Genomic DNA, 12,547 nt, shown 5'->3' on the forward strand with positions numbered 1-12,547 from the left:
GAGCGAAGAGGCTGTGAGATAATGGAGAACTGGAGCACGGAGAGGGGGATGAAGAGTGAATGGGAGAAGAGAGGAAAAGCTGGCTGCCTTACCCTCCAGCGGTGTTGATATGACAGTTGTCTGAGGCCAAATCTGAGGCCAATTCATTTCACTGATAAATGCCGCTGGCTTTACCAACCTTTTCACAGAGGGCCTGCATGTACACTCCTTTCTCCATCTGGGAGGACGACTCCTCAGTAACACTCAGGTTTTAGAAAGGCCATGTCCGCGCGATCCCAGAGAAGAACTAAAGGAGAACATTTGTGCTCGTGTTATGTTCTTACTCAGCTTTAATCTTGAACTCTGCTACCAGTTATCAGCACTCATGCACAGTCACACGCACCGCTTATCAGTTTTGAGTTGGATTGCATGTATTACGCTAATGGCTAATAAATAAGCCTAATTATGCTTATGATAATGGAATGATAATTTGACATCAGTTACTCATTCGCTGCACAACTAGGACACGTTGATATTTCATTGACTGACTCGAGAGGAGGGGCGAGAGGGATACCTGAAGGCAATGCCGCCTATAGGCAAATACTCACATTATGTCTACATTCTCTCACTGTGCAATTGAGCCTTATCATGGCCAGCAAAAAATAACAAGGTAATCAATTAAGTGAGCCGTGCAATTAACTTAATTAATTGCTTGTATGCCCAGGAGTTTCCCGGGGCTTGTGCTATGGGCGACACTACTACACTGGCCAGCGATTAGATTACAGAGTTAGTAATGCCATTTGATTCTCAAGTGTGCATGCTGCAAAGTGGAGTCCTGCTGGTTGCTCTAAGTATCTATCTCCAAATTAACAGCACAATGCATCCGCCTGCATCCACGGCACAAGTAAAGAAGTTGTTTGCAGTGGAGGACTGAGATACTTTCTGTAAGTCAATGTGGTAGAGAGTTAAATCTCTGTTTTGACAGAAATTGTAGCGCGCTTCGGTTTGCTGGGGAGGAAATGCAACAAAATTGCTTTGGCATCTAACAGACAAGTGCATTAGATACTGTGCTTACTGTGCACAGATAAACAGCTGATGCGAACAACACAGCAGGCCTTTCAAGCCCTACAGACCCAAGAAATGTCAATATTGAGATATATTATATTTCAGATATCATGCTCTCTGTGGGATTTTTTTCTTTTTTTTTTATGTGAAATGTTAGCTCAGTTTCAGAGGCAATTGTCACTCTGTGGGAACATTGGAAACGCACTCACGTCTGGCGTGATGATACAAACACTCAGGGTCACACTCGGGGGTGATCCTCTGAATTTTACTGCATAACTTTTTTTTTTTTTTATGGCCAGTTACACTTTATATTTCCACAATTTCCTGGTACTGACGCTAACATCTGAACTTGTAAATATTATATAAGATGTGCTCTCGGTGCCAAAAGACAATCATATCGTGTATGAATTGTGTAAAATGTAATTTCATGTTAAGAAAAGATGATCTTTTGTATGCCGTTCCATTAACCAGCTCGAGACACAGATTCCAGAAGGTGTTTGAGGTTTGGTAAAAAGTGAATGCATGTTATAAAGTGGAATTCAACATTTCTCCAGGGGATACTGCTGGAACCTCATTTACTCATATTCAAAAACAAGTTGCGCTCATGTTATTATTATTATGTTTGACTCCATGTACTCAAGAGAACAGAAAATTGGTTTTGAGGTATTCAAAACACACGCGCACATAAGGAGAGACAAGGAATTGATTTGTAGTCATTCAGATTTGTCCTCCTCTGTTTGACTGCCGGTAATCTTGTGCTGTTTCTCTGTGCAGTATTGAAGATAAGACACCCTGTCATTACTGTAATGTGCTGTGTTTGAGCACCGTGCCACTACACCAGACATCATGGTCGGATTTTACCGGCGCAAAATGTGTCTCTGTCCCCTTGTCCCGTTTCCTCTTGTATTTTAATGAATATGCTGACAGTCGAATTAGCATGGTGTCACTGTGGTAGCATGCTCCAGCGACATGGCTTCACAGCTGTCCCACTGTGATAGCTCGCTGCACTCTGTTAAAAGATCTCGAGTACAGCCACAGGAACACATAGGCTGTTATGTTGTGAAATGGGCCGACTGCACCTTTATTGGCGTTCTGCCATCATTCCTTTATCCATGATTTTATTCAGTCCATAGGATTTTTGTGCGAGTTCTTTGTTCGAATGCGAATGTGGAAAATTTTCAGACTAGAAATAGCAAAGTCTCGGTTATTCAGCCGTCCATCCACCCTTTATGGTGCTTTATTCCGTTCAGATTTGTGTGGAACTGGAGCTGATCTGAGCTCTGGGGTTCTGGTTATGCTTAAAACAAGTCAACAGTGCATCACAGGACAAACACAGAAAGAAACCCACTCCCACGGGCAATTTAGACACAGAAAGTAGCCTGAGATTCCACTATACCTCATAAAATAATTACAATATAAACATATACAAACTCAAAAGTTTTAAACGGCGTGAGTGTGTGTGTGGTTGTCCTTGCCTATAGTCAGTTGGGATTGACTCCCTGCGACCCTGCACAGGATTAAGCAGTAGAGAAGATGGATGGATAGATTATTTACCTTGTTGTTTACAGTAACCTGGACATGTCTCCAAGTTAAAAATGAAGGGTTTACCTCATGGGTGTTTGTTTATCGTCCCTACAGGGTCCCTATAATGCAGCTGTGTAAACAGGTTTAAGTCCCCACAGCATCCCCACATTCATGCACACAGCATGTTTCAGGTATGCAACTTACAGTCTTTGTATTGCAGGTGAGGTAGGAGGGACAAAGGCTTTTTTTAAGTGAGTCACCACCCCCCGAGTAAGCCGGTGAAGTTCACCCATCACGGCTTCTATTTTTCAACACACACCGGAGTCACAATGGGGAGGCCTATTCTTAATAGGCTTCCCTGGGTGCTAATGTTATCGGTGGTTGTCACGCAGAAGACACAAAGACATTCAGTACATAGTCAAATTCATATGTAAGAACGCACTGACACACTCTGCATGCATGCATGAATGCATGAACACTGCTGGGAACGGGATTCCTCTTACTGTCTTACACACACACACACACACACACACACACACACACACACACACACACACACACACTCACACAAATACAAATCTATGAATCTGCAACAGTAGAGGTCCACCATGGTCGCATTATTTCTACAAAGTTTGATCGTGAGCCAAAGTCTGTAATAATGTGAATGTAAATTTTATTGCGCTAAGTAAGAGTCCATTTAGAGAGAAAGCGGAGAAGAAGTACTTAAACTGTTACCGTATAAATCTTTTCGTTTTGTTATGCCAGCACAGCGTCGCTTGATAGAGTGCTCTAACACAAACTGCCTCAAATTTTCTCCTCTTTAGGCGCCTCATACTGTCCAGTCAGCATCCTCTTAGTGCGGTAATAAAAAGTTTGTTGGTCGTGTCTGCTTCCATCCAATCTGATTTATTGAATAAGGTCTTTATGGAGGGGGAGAGCATATGCGATGATAAAAGTTATATAAGTATGCCCACATACACATTGTTTTATGAGTTCAATAAATTCTGTTATACTGCTGATTACATACTAAATGTTTGGCATATTTCTGATGACACTTTACCGTTATTTTCCAATACCTTTCCATGAAAAATCAAGGAAAAAAAAAAAAAGAATAAGTCAGCAGGAAACCAACTCATTGTTGGTCATTACAGAGTTCAAACATGACAATTTCAACATCAGTGTGACACCATTAACCACTTTATCCAGTTCATGGTCAATTGCATGTAAAAATTATTTGAATACTACGGAATGTACATTTTTCCCGACAATTGAAATCAAACAGAAAAACTCAGATAAACTAAAACGGTTTTCTTTATTATAATTTAGCACAGAAGTGATGGAAATCCCCCCCAAAATTACCTTAAAACATTAAGATACTTTGTAAGAGTAGATGCATTGCTTATTTTGTCGACTTTTGTCAAATTTGATAGACTTATTTCGTTGAAATGTTATGAAGATAGAAATATCTGACAAAACCAATTTGCTTTTCAGTGATATTGTAATTTGTAGAGATGCACCTGTACAGACTGTGCATATGAGATTAAGGTTATGAATTAGTGTGACTGGAGACAGATGACTGCACAGCTGAACTGAGATTCAGCTTAAACATGCGTGCTACAAGACTAAGTGCAGCTGAGAAAAAGCCGCACATAATTAACCATTGAAATGTATGAAGTCCTCTTTCTGTTGCAGTTTGTTTTATTGTTACAGTACTAAGCTCAAGATGTGACTAATCACTGGGAAGAAAAGGAGAAAAGTGATTTTCATACGCATTTCCTTATCCTGCTAAATCTTCGAGGCCATTTGGCATTGTTGTTGAAACATAATGTAACACGTCAAACCAAGGGACTATAAATAAGGAGTTATTCTCCCACTGGAGATCATTGAGAGCATCGGTCTGAGCTGCACGTCTCTGCAGACGTGCCATTGTCAGGTCTGATGAAAAGAGAAATAGTTTAGATTGTTCACGGATGTTTGGGAACATTCGTATATGTAACATGTCAATGAGTGGCTGTGTGAATGCACATACTGTATGGCTGATGGGAGGATCAGCATATTCATATTTGTAGAAATTTGTTGTTTAACTTACAAAAATATCCTGGATCACATTCATATTCAGTTATCAACGTTTCCAGTATTTCAGGTGTCCATGGTTGATTTCTTTTTTTTCCTGTGTTAACATTACTGCATTTCTCATAGCTATTAATCATTAATTTTCTCATTCACATTATGAAGCTTTCGGTTTGTTTGAAATGATTTGCGTATAATGAGGCTCTGCTGTACTTTGTGAAATTTGACTCTGCTTTAGGTATTATTATTGTTGTTTTTTTTCACACAGACGTGATAAGGGCAGAATTCCCTTCAATCCATTACTGGGCAATTTCTGACTGCCTCTGTGACCCCCCTTTGACCTCTCTGATTTGCATGTCCCTCAGACAGATGGGGAACAAGGTAATCATTTTTCTCCTCAAATACTTTTACAAGCATCGGGAGGGCTATAAAACACATCCACGACCTGGCTGCAGTCTGTCCATTAGTATTCATCTTGCTCAAAGATTGAAAGAAGTTTAGTCTGGACAATAAAAGGACCGTTTTCCTTTTTTTTAAATTGAAATAAATTATGTGGGAAAAGTGAAAAGAGGAACTCATTCAAGTGCAGTACTTGTTTTTAGGAAAATCTCAAACTTATGTGTGTATGTATATATATATATATATATATATATATATATATATATATATATATATATATATATATATATATATATATACAGTATATATCTTTTCGTTTATACAGTATATATATATATATATATATATACAGTATATATATATATATATATATGCATCCATCCATATTGTATCTAAATATATCACTTTATCTATCTCAAGGCCACACTGGCTGAAGCTGGCTGACTATGGGTGGAGGCAGAATACACCCTGCAAACACCAAGTGAAGCAGACAATTGCACACCTTTGGGCAATTCAAAGTCACTCATTAACAGTGTTGCCACAGTTACCTTAAAAAAGTAATCTGATGATTAGCTGCGCCTTTAAAAAGTAACTTGGTTACTTTACTGATCACTTGTTTTTAAAAGTAACTAATTAGGATTACAAGTTCCTTTTTTATTCATTTATATACTCACATATACCGACTCACGGTTTTATTATCAGATTTGTACAACTACTGATATTATTTATCTATTTGCACTGCCTGCTCTAAGCTACCATTTAATCCCCCCCCCCCCCGCCCCCCCCCCGCCAAATTAAGTCTTTCATTGATTGATTGATTAACTGATTGAAAAAAAGGGGGGAGGCTTCCTGCCTATATATCGTTTTACTCAGGTGTAAAAAGCCAGAATTGCCAAATTAAAGTGCTCAGACATGGAGATAGAAGACGCTTTGATAGTTGTTTGAACCGTGTCAACGAACTACTGTCTCGCGTTTTACTTCTGATTGTCATTCTTACTAAGAACATCTTGATAATGTGCAAGCGGTTGCAATGTTGGGACACATGAGCCGGGCTGTTGGCGCTGAGTGACTCGGTCTGATGACTCAGAAAGTTCAGCTGAAGTCACATCAGTTGGCTGGAGGTCATACGGTGGCGCAGACATGTCATTTGACTGTTTAGTCAATCATGGACTGTGGCAGGGATGCATTTTTCAAAAGAACACAACTCAGCATTTCTTTTCCAGAAGAAACTGGTTTGTGAATTAATGACAAAAAGACAAATTCAAATAAAAAAGCAGCTAAAAAGGTAGGAACATGTAAGCAAACAATCTACTTTGCTAAAGTTTTCATTTGCAAACAAAGAGTTGCACGACTTTTGAAACTCCTGTAATTGTAAACCGTTTTATTACTTTCATAACAGTAATGCATTATTTGTACGGCACAGCCAAAAGCAGTGGCGTTTCAGTGATAAATCAAATATTCCAAACACAAGATTACACCAAGAAAAACAGTGTACAAACAAATTATGTTTTTTTGGGGGGGCCTGTGTGCGTTAATTGTTGTTCGCAGTACAAATTTACACTCGCTACTAAATATGATTCGGAAGTCGTCGGTTCACAACACCAACAAAATCAAAGTAGCCAGAGTGTTGATTAGTTAATTACCAAATTGCGCCGAAAATCAAGCTCACTTTGACAAATTTAACCCGTTTGTTGATGCGGTGCCAGCTTTCCAGAGGAAGCACCGTGAGCCAAACTCCATGCTAATTTCGCCATATGGCAGTTCAAAACGCTCGCATCACAGTCACTCAGCGAAACGAGCTCAAGATGTACTGAAGGCAGAAAGCGTTTCAAGTCTTTGCACTCTATCTGGCACACTTCATATGCTGTTTTCCCACTTAGCGCCGGCTTACTTCAACTCAAATGTGTCTGATAGCGTGCCCTTTTGATCTCTATTGATTTTAAGTGAATGTTTTATGGGTTTTGATTTACATTTAGCCTTAAATCTGACGGCGTGCGCATTTGCATTTTGATACCTCCCTTGCACGCTGCATAATTATGTGTATTGATGTGTGGATGACACAAGAATAATCTTCTTGCTACTTTGACAACCTATTTGCACTTTTAAACTTTCCCTCAAAAAAGTGGAAACTTGGATGTCAGTGTCACTTCAGCTGAGATAAATGTTTTTGTTATTTTTAACCACCTCAGTGGGGACATGGAAGTATGATTTCACTACTAAATACAATGCCGACTCAAGTTTGTGTAAGCAAATCAGGACATGGGCTCATAAAGTGTACACTGTAGGTGCACAATGTGCAAAAGTGGAGAAAAACGCACTTTTACTTTGGCAGCTGATCTAAACTGGGCCAAGCAGGGCCTTGGAGGGAGAATGAAGCAGGACAGAAAGTGTAGCAGCCAAATGGAGATGTGGAGGAGGCCGGAGGGCTGGTCTGAGTGGGGAGAGGCAAGAAATAGGAAAAAAGCAAAGAGTTATGGCAATGGGAGACGTGACAAGGTAGTGAAAGAGAACAAAGTTTATGCAGCCCCTTTAGCTTCAAAACACAGTATTAAATCACAAAGGTCTAATCCTTCTGTCTGAACACTGTGTGGCCTACAGGGGCAGCAATATATATTGATAAAAGAAAAAAAAAAATACATCATGTTTTATTTTAAACTGCAAATTAGGTCAAGTCTCCTGTTGAAACTTCGAAAGTCAGTATATAAATATTCAAATAAGTTTGCAACTCCATCCACCAACTCGCTTTTTTTTCTCCTTCTAAATCTGACATTGGTTTGTCTTCTCACAGGGTTTGTGGTTGGAAATGCAAAATCACAAGAGAATAATGTTTAGGCCTACAACTGTGAAAGGGTACAAATGTCCTTCGCTGATGCTGAAGCATGTCCGCTCTCTTGCAGCGTTTGCAGTTGGGCTTCAAAAACCAGAAATGTGTTATACAAGTTAAACAAGGCGGTGTTTGCTTAGGGTCTGGCACAGGGATTCTTTTGGGCCCATCTTAATGGCCCATCTTTAATAAATATTTATAGGGGGCACAGGGGGATATTAAAAAACATGACATGCTAAGATGGGCTTTATTCCCAAGGAGATACGGATCTATGTGGTGTTAACAAAGGAAGAGAGGTGAGAGAATGTAGGTAAGGCAGTCATTTGTTTGGTGATGGCAGGCCAACCGATGACTTTCGCAAGGACATGTTTGATGGACGTCTCATGCACACTCTGTGTACGTAAACAATGAATACAACAACAGTAAAGGCATTACAAGGGTACGGTTACATATGGAAGAGCCCTGAAGACAATATCCAGAGGTATGTATAGATGTATGTATGTATGTATGGATGGATGGATGGATGTATGGATGTATGGATGTATGGATGTACATATATATAACTGTTTTGTTTTACTGAAATGTCAGAGATACAGATTCTGCTGCTACACAAAAAGAAAGAAGGAATACGTAGATTCGAGGTCAAAACCTTTTCAATGATATAGCCAGCTATTTATCTCCCCTCTTGCTCTCTTATTTCAATTCATCCCATCCAGAAATCTTTTATAACCATTTATATTCCGGCAATCCAAGACGTTCGATCAATAGTTCTAGTTTTTAAATAGAAAGCTAGAATGAACAAATGAGGGGTTTTATTTTTTAAAGCCAAGAGATCATGATATTGAATCAGGCAAGAATCAACAATATTATTGATAAAAGTTTATATCAAAAACAGACATGGATTGTTCTCATTTGATATTCAAAGCTCTGAACTAATAAAAACTCTCCAAACCATCAAATTTCCACATGTTATTTTGGGGCAATGTCACATGAAATCACTATAATATACAGCACATTCTGTTCATCGGGTTGTATTATTTATACTTCCTGTAAGTACACCCCACAAATATCTGACTTGTGATCATTAGGGAGAGAATGATGTGTTCAGAAACTATGAGCCATACAAAAGTGTAATGTTTCAATAATAGTGCGAGTGTAAATTTGAGAGTAGCTGCCGTGTGTTGTGCTGACGGTGGCCTGGCCTTCAGTGTCAGACCTGCACAAACAGACTGTCGATGCTGCAGCTTCTCCCTATATGGCATCATAACTGTAGTAACAAACCAAACTGATGTCAAACCACACCTTTAATGAGAGACCAAATATGCAGAGCTGTGCAGAGTGTACCTTTAATGATGTGCATGATTCGGTTTTTCTGGTGTGCTTGTCTTCCATCAGCAGCTTTGGCTCAGGACAGTCTGCTCCTATTATGGGGGAAAAAAACAACATCATGCGGCACTCTTTATTTGAGCACTCCTTATTCAAGTGTTGTCGCTGCATTCAGTAGCCTAAGTATAAACTGTCATTTAGGTGTTTTTCCTTTGAATCTTCTCATGGGGCCGTGTTATTTGTGTTGGATGTATTCCTGCATACGCATTGATTTAATCCCTTAATCATGCTCATGGTACAGCTACAAGACTGAATGCAGCAGCGAGACGTCGTCTCCTCGAATTGCTGAAGCCACTGGCTTCATATTTTCCAATACAGTCCATATTGTTGCATAATCTGAAGCGGCTACAGTTATTGAGACTTTGTGGCACCATGTGGTATTTAATGGCAGTTATAACGACCCTGCAGGATTCATTAAAATTAAGATGCAACTCTGATTATGTTCAACATCTGCTTCACATTACAAGAATGGCTTCCAGGTCACAAACCCCCGGGGACGATCACTCCCTTGATGCCAAGATGATGGTTTGACCATTACAGATAGATTAATTAAGGTCTTTGCACCAAAGCATCCAAAACTTAAATAACATCTAATTTTCATAATTGAAGATTTTAATATGTGTCTTAGTGCTGACAGGTGACGCAGTGTTGCTCTCGTTCGCAGTCCCAGTGGGCACTCTCCCTAGAGTTGTCTTTTATCTCCTCTATTATTTCCCTTTATCTCTGGAGCCCATTACCAAGTCAGTATAAGTCTGTGGGCCAGCAGCCAATCACCATTTATGATACTGGCCGTTTGTCCCTCTTACTGCTAAGGACGTGCCAACGTCCGGCACTTACACATTTCGTAATTTCCACAAAGTGATAGTCCAAGGGGCAGGCTCATTGTTCCGTAGATCACACACACGTCTGCTCAATATGCTTTGACATTGGGTGCATGGGACTGATTGACAGAACCAGCCGTTAAGGAGTTTATCAGAGATCCGCCGAACAGAATTTCCCTCAGTCGTAGTGGACGTCTCTGGTTGGCAATTAATCAAATCATATCAGTGAAATGTCCCTAAAGTTTGCTGAAGCTAAATGCAACTCATCCATCACATTACTGAAAGGCTTCGTGTGCGAGGGATCCAGGCATTTTTCTTCTCCGTACCTTGTCAACGTGGACGTGATCTATATGCAAAGTCAGGTTCTCCACACACCTGATCAGTTTGCGAGGTCCTCCAGAAATATGAGCCGCGAGAAACAGTGAAAGGCAGAAGTGGAATTGGGAGTACAGGTAGTATTTCAGTCAGAGAAAGGTAGAGACGAAGAGAGGGAGAGAACGAAAGGGAGACACATTTAGAGGATGACAGATGGAAGGGTGATGGGGAGATTGGGTTACTTGCAGATAACATCGCGGTGTGATAGATTCTTGTGGAGACTAAATTGGGCTCATGGGCTGAGAGGGAATCAGTCTAAGTCCTGAGTGACGGGCAAAGAGAAAGCTTATCAATGACTAGTGAGAGGAAATTGGACATGGCCTGAATGGCCTCATGATAAAGCTCTTCATTTGCGTGTGTGTTTCTCAAACGGCAAACCACACGCTAATCCATAAGTGTTTTTCAATAATTCAAAATGTTCCATGTTACTCTTTGTTTAATCTGTGAGTAGATGGAGAGAGATATTAGACTGGCAATTAAAGCTCCACTTTAGAATAATGAACAGCAGCTCCTCTGGGCTCAAAGGGGATCAGAGCAAAACTCTTTCTTTTGATGTCAACAAATCATCTTTAAATATTGGGAATTTTGTACTTTTTGCCAATGAAACTGATTTTTACCTTTACCAAATAAATCTGAAATCTCAAAACTAAAACAAGTTTTGGAGACAGAAAGTTTTAGGTGTTATTACAGATGATACATGTACTCATAAACACACAGGCTATAAAGGCCAACATTTGGATTTCCATAAATCCAAGGCAAGTACATATACTGTATATATATAAAAAAAGCTGCAAATATGACATATTTTCAAATACGTCATATTTGTATGGTTCAATTTAAACTCAATATTCATCTTAAAAAATAAACCAATATTGAGAATCAACGACAGTGCAATTTGTTTTCTCACAAACTTTAGGTTATGAAATGAGATTTGGTTCACTGTATTACAGTATAATGTAAATTATGTTTGCGATTGAATGAAAGTTTCCTCTTTTTGGTACTTTAATGTAAATTTGACCTGAGAGATGTTTTTTTTTAATATTTGTACATAGATTTAAAAAAAGAACTGAGAATAAGATGTAGTTCTGTAAAAATGCAGGGACTGTATTTGGTTTGATGGTTATAAAGGGGGTAAATATATATATTTTTTTAAAACCACTGGTGAACAACGAAAGGTGAAAAGAAATACACAAGGAAGGGGTGGACACAGGTGGAACACGATGATGGGGGCACACAGAGGGAGAAGGCCATTGGTTAATTGGGAACACGAGGTGAGACACACCGGGGCAGACACAGAGACCTGACAATAAGGAGCTTCGACTTCATCCTGCAATTCTTTCATCTGTTAATTGTGTTCAATTCATTGTGTATCGTCTTCATAGTTGTGAAAAAGAAAATCCACTGAACTGAGATGGCACATTGCACGTGTTCTGTCACACACCTACATGTTGTGAAGGTCTGAATGAGAACACATTTCTCACGTGTCTGTATTGTAAATAGAAATCTCACTGGAAAGCTGGAAGACAAACAAGCATCAGAGGAAACTGGCTCGGCACAAAGGTACTCAAATCAACTGACTGCACTTCTGAAGCTCACTGATTACCACATTATAAGCCACTGGTTTGATCCATCCACAGTTGGAAGTATTAAAAAAAAAAAAAAAAAAAGTACTCATCCCATTGACAAGGTGACAAGAAAGTCAAAGTGTTTTTCCCTCCTCGCTTCTGCCCAATTAGTGTACTTGCCCCAGTGTTCACCTTGCTCCTCCTCTCAGTCGCTTTCTCTCTGTCTGAGCTCCCTGTCCCGCTAAAAGGGCTTCCAATGCTCCAACCAGATGGCGAAAAAAATGAATGGCTGCGCTTACGTGCGTGCAGCTGTGGGTGCGTGCGCTTGTGGTGATACATTCAGGGTTAAGAGGGACATTCGTGAAAAGTGATTTTGACACCGCATCAAGGAAAGAAATGTCATAGTCCTTCACCTCATTCGTTCATCTCTATTGGTATATCTTTCCTTCACTTATTCAGTCTTACCTGTGCTCTCCATATTTTTTTTTTTTTTCATGAGCGTCTATTTAGTTCTCACACGGGGTTATTTTAAAGTGCTG

Source organism: Lipophrys pholis (genome assembly GCF_963383615.2).
Source record: "Lipophrys pholis genome assembly, chromosome: 16".
NCBI classification, from domain to species: Eukaryota; Metazoa; Chordata; class Actinopteri; order Blenniiformes; family Blenniidae; genus Lipophrys; species Lipophrys pholis.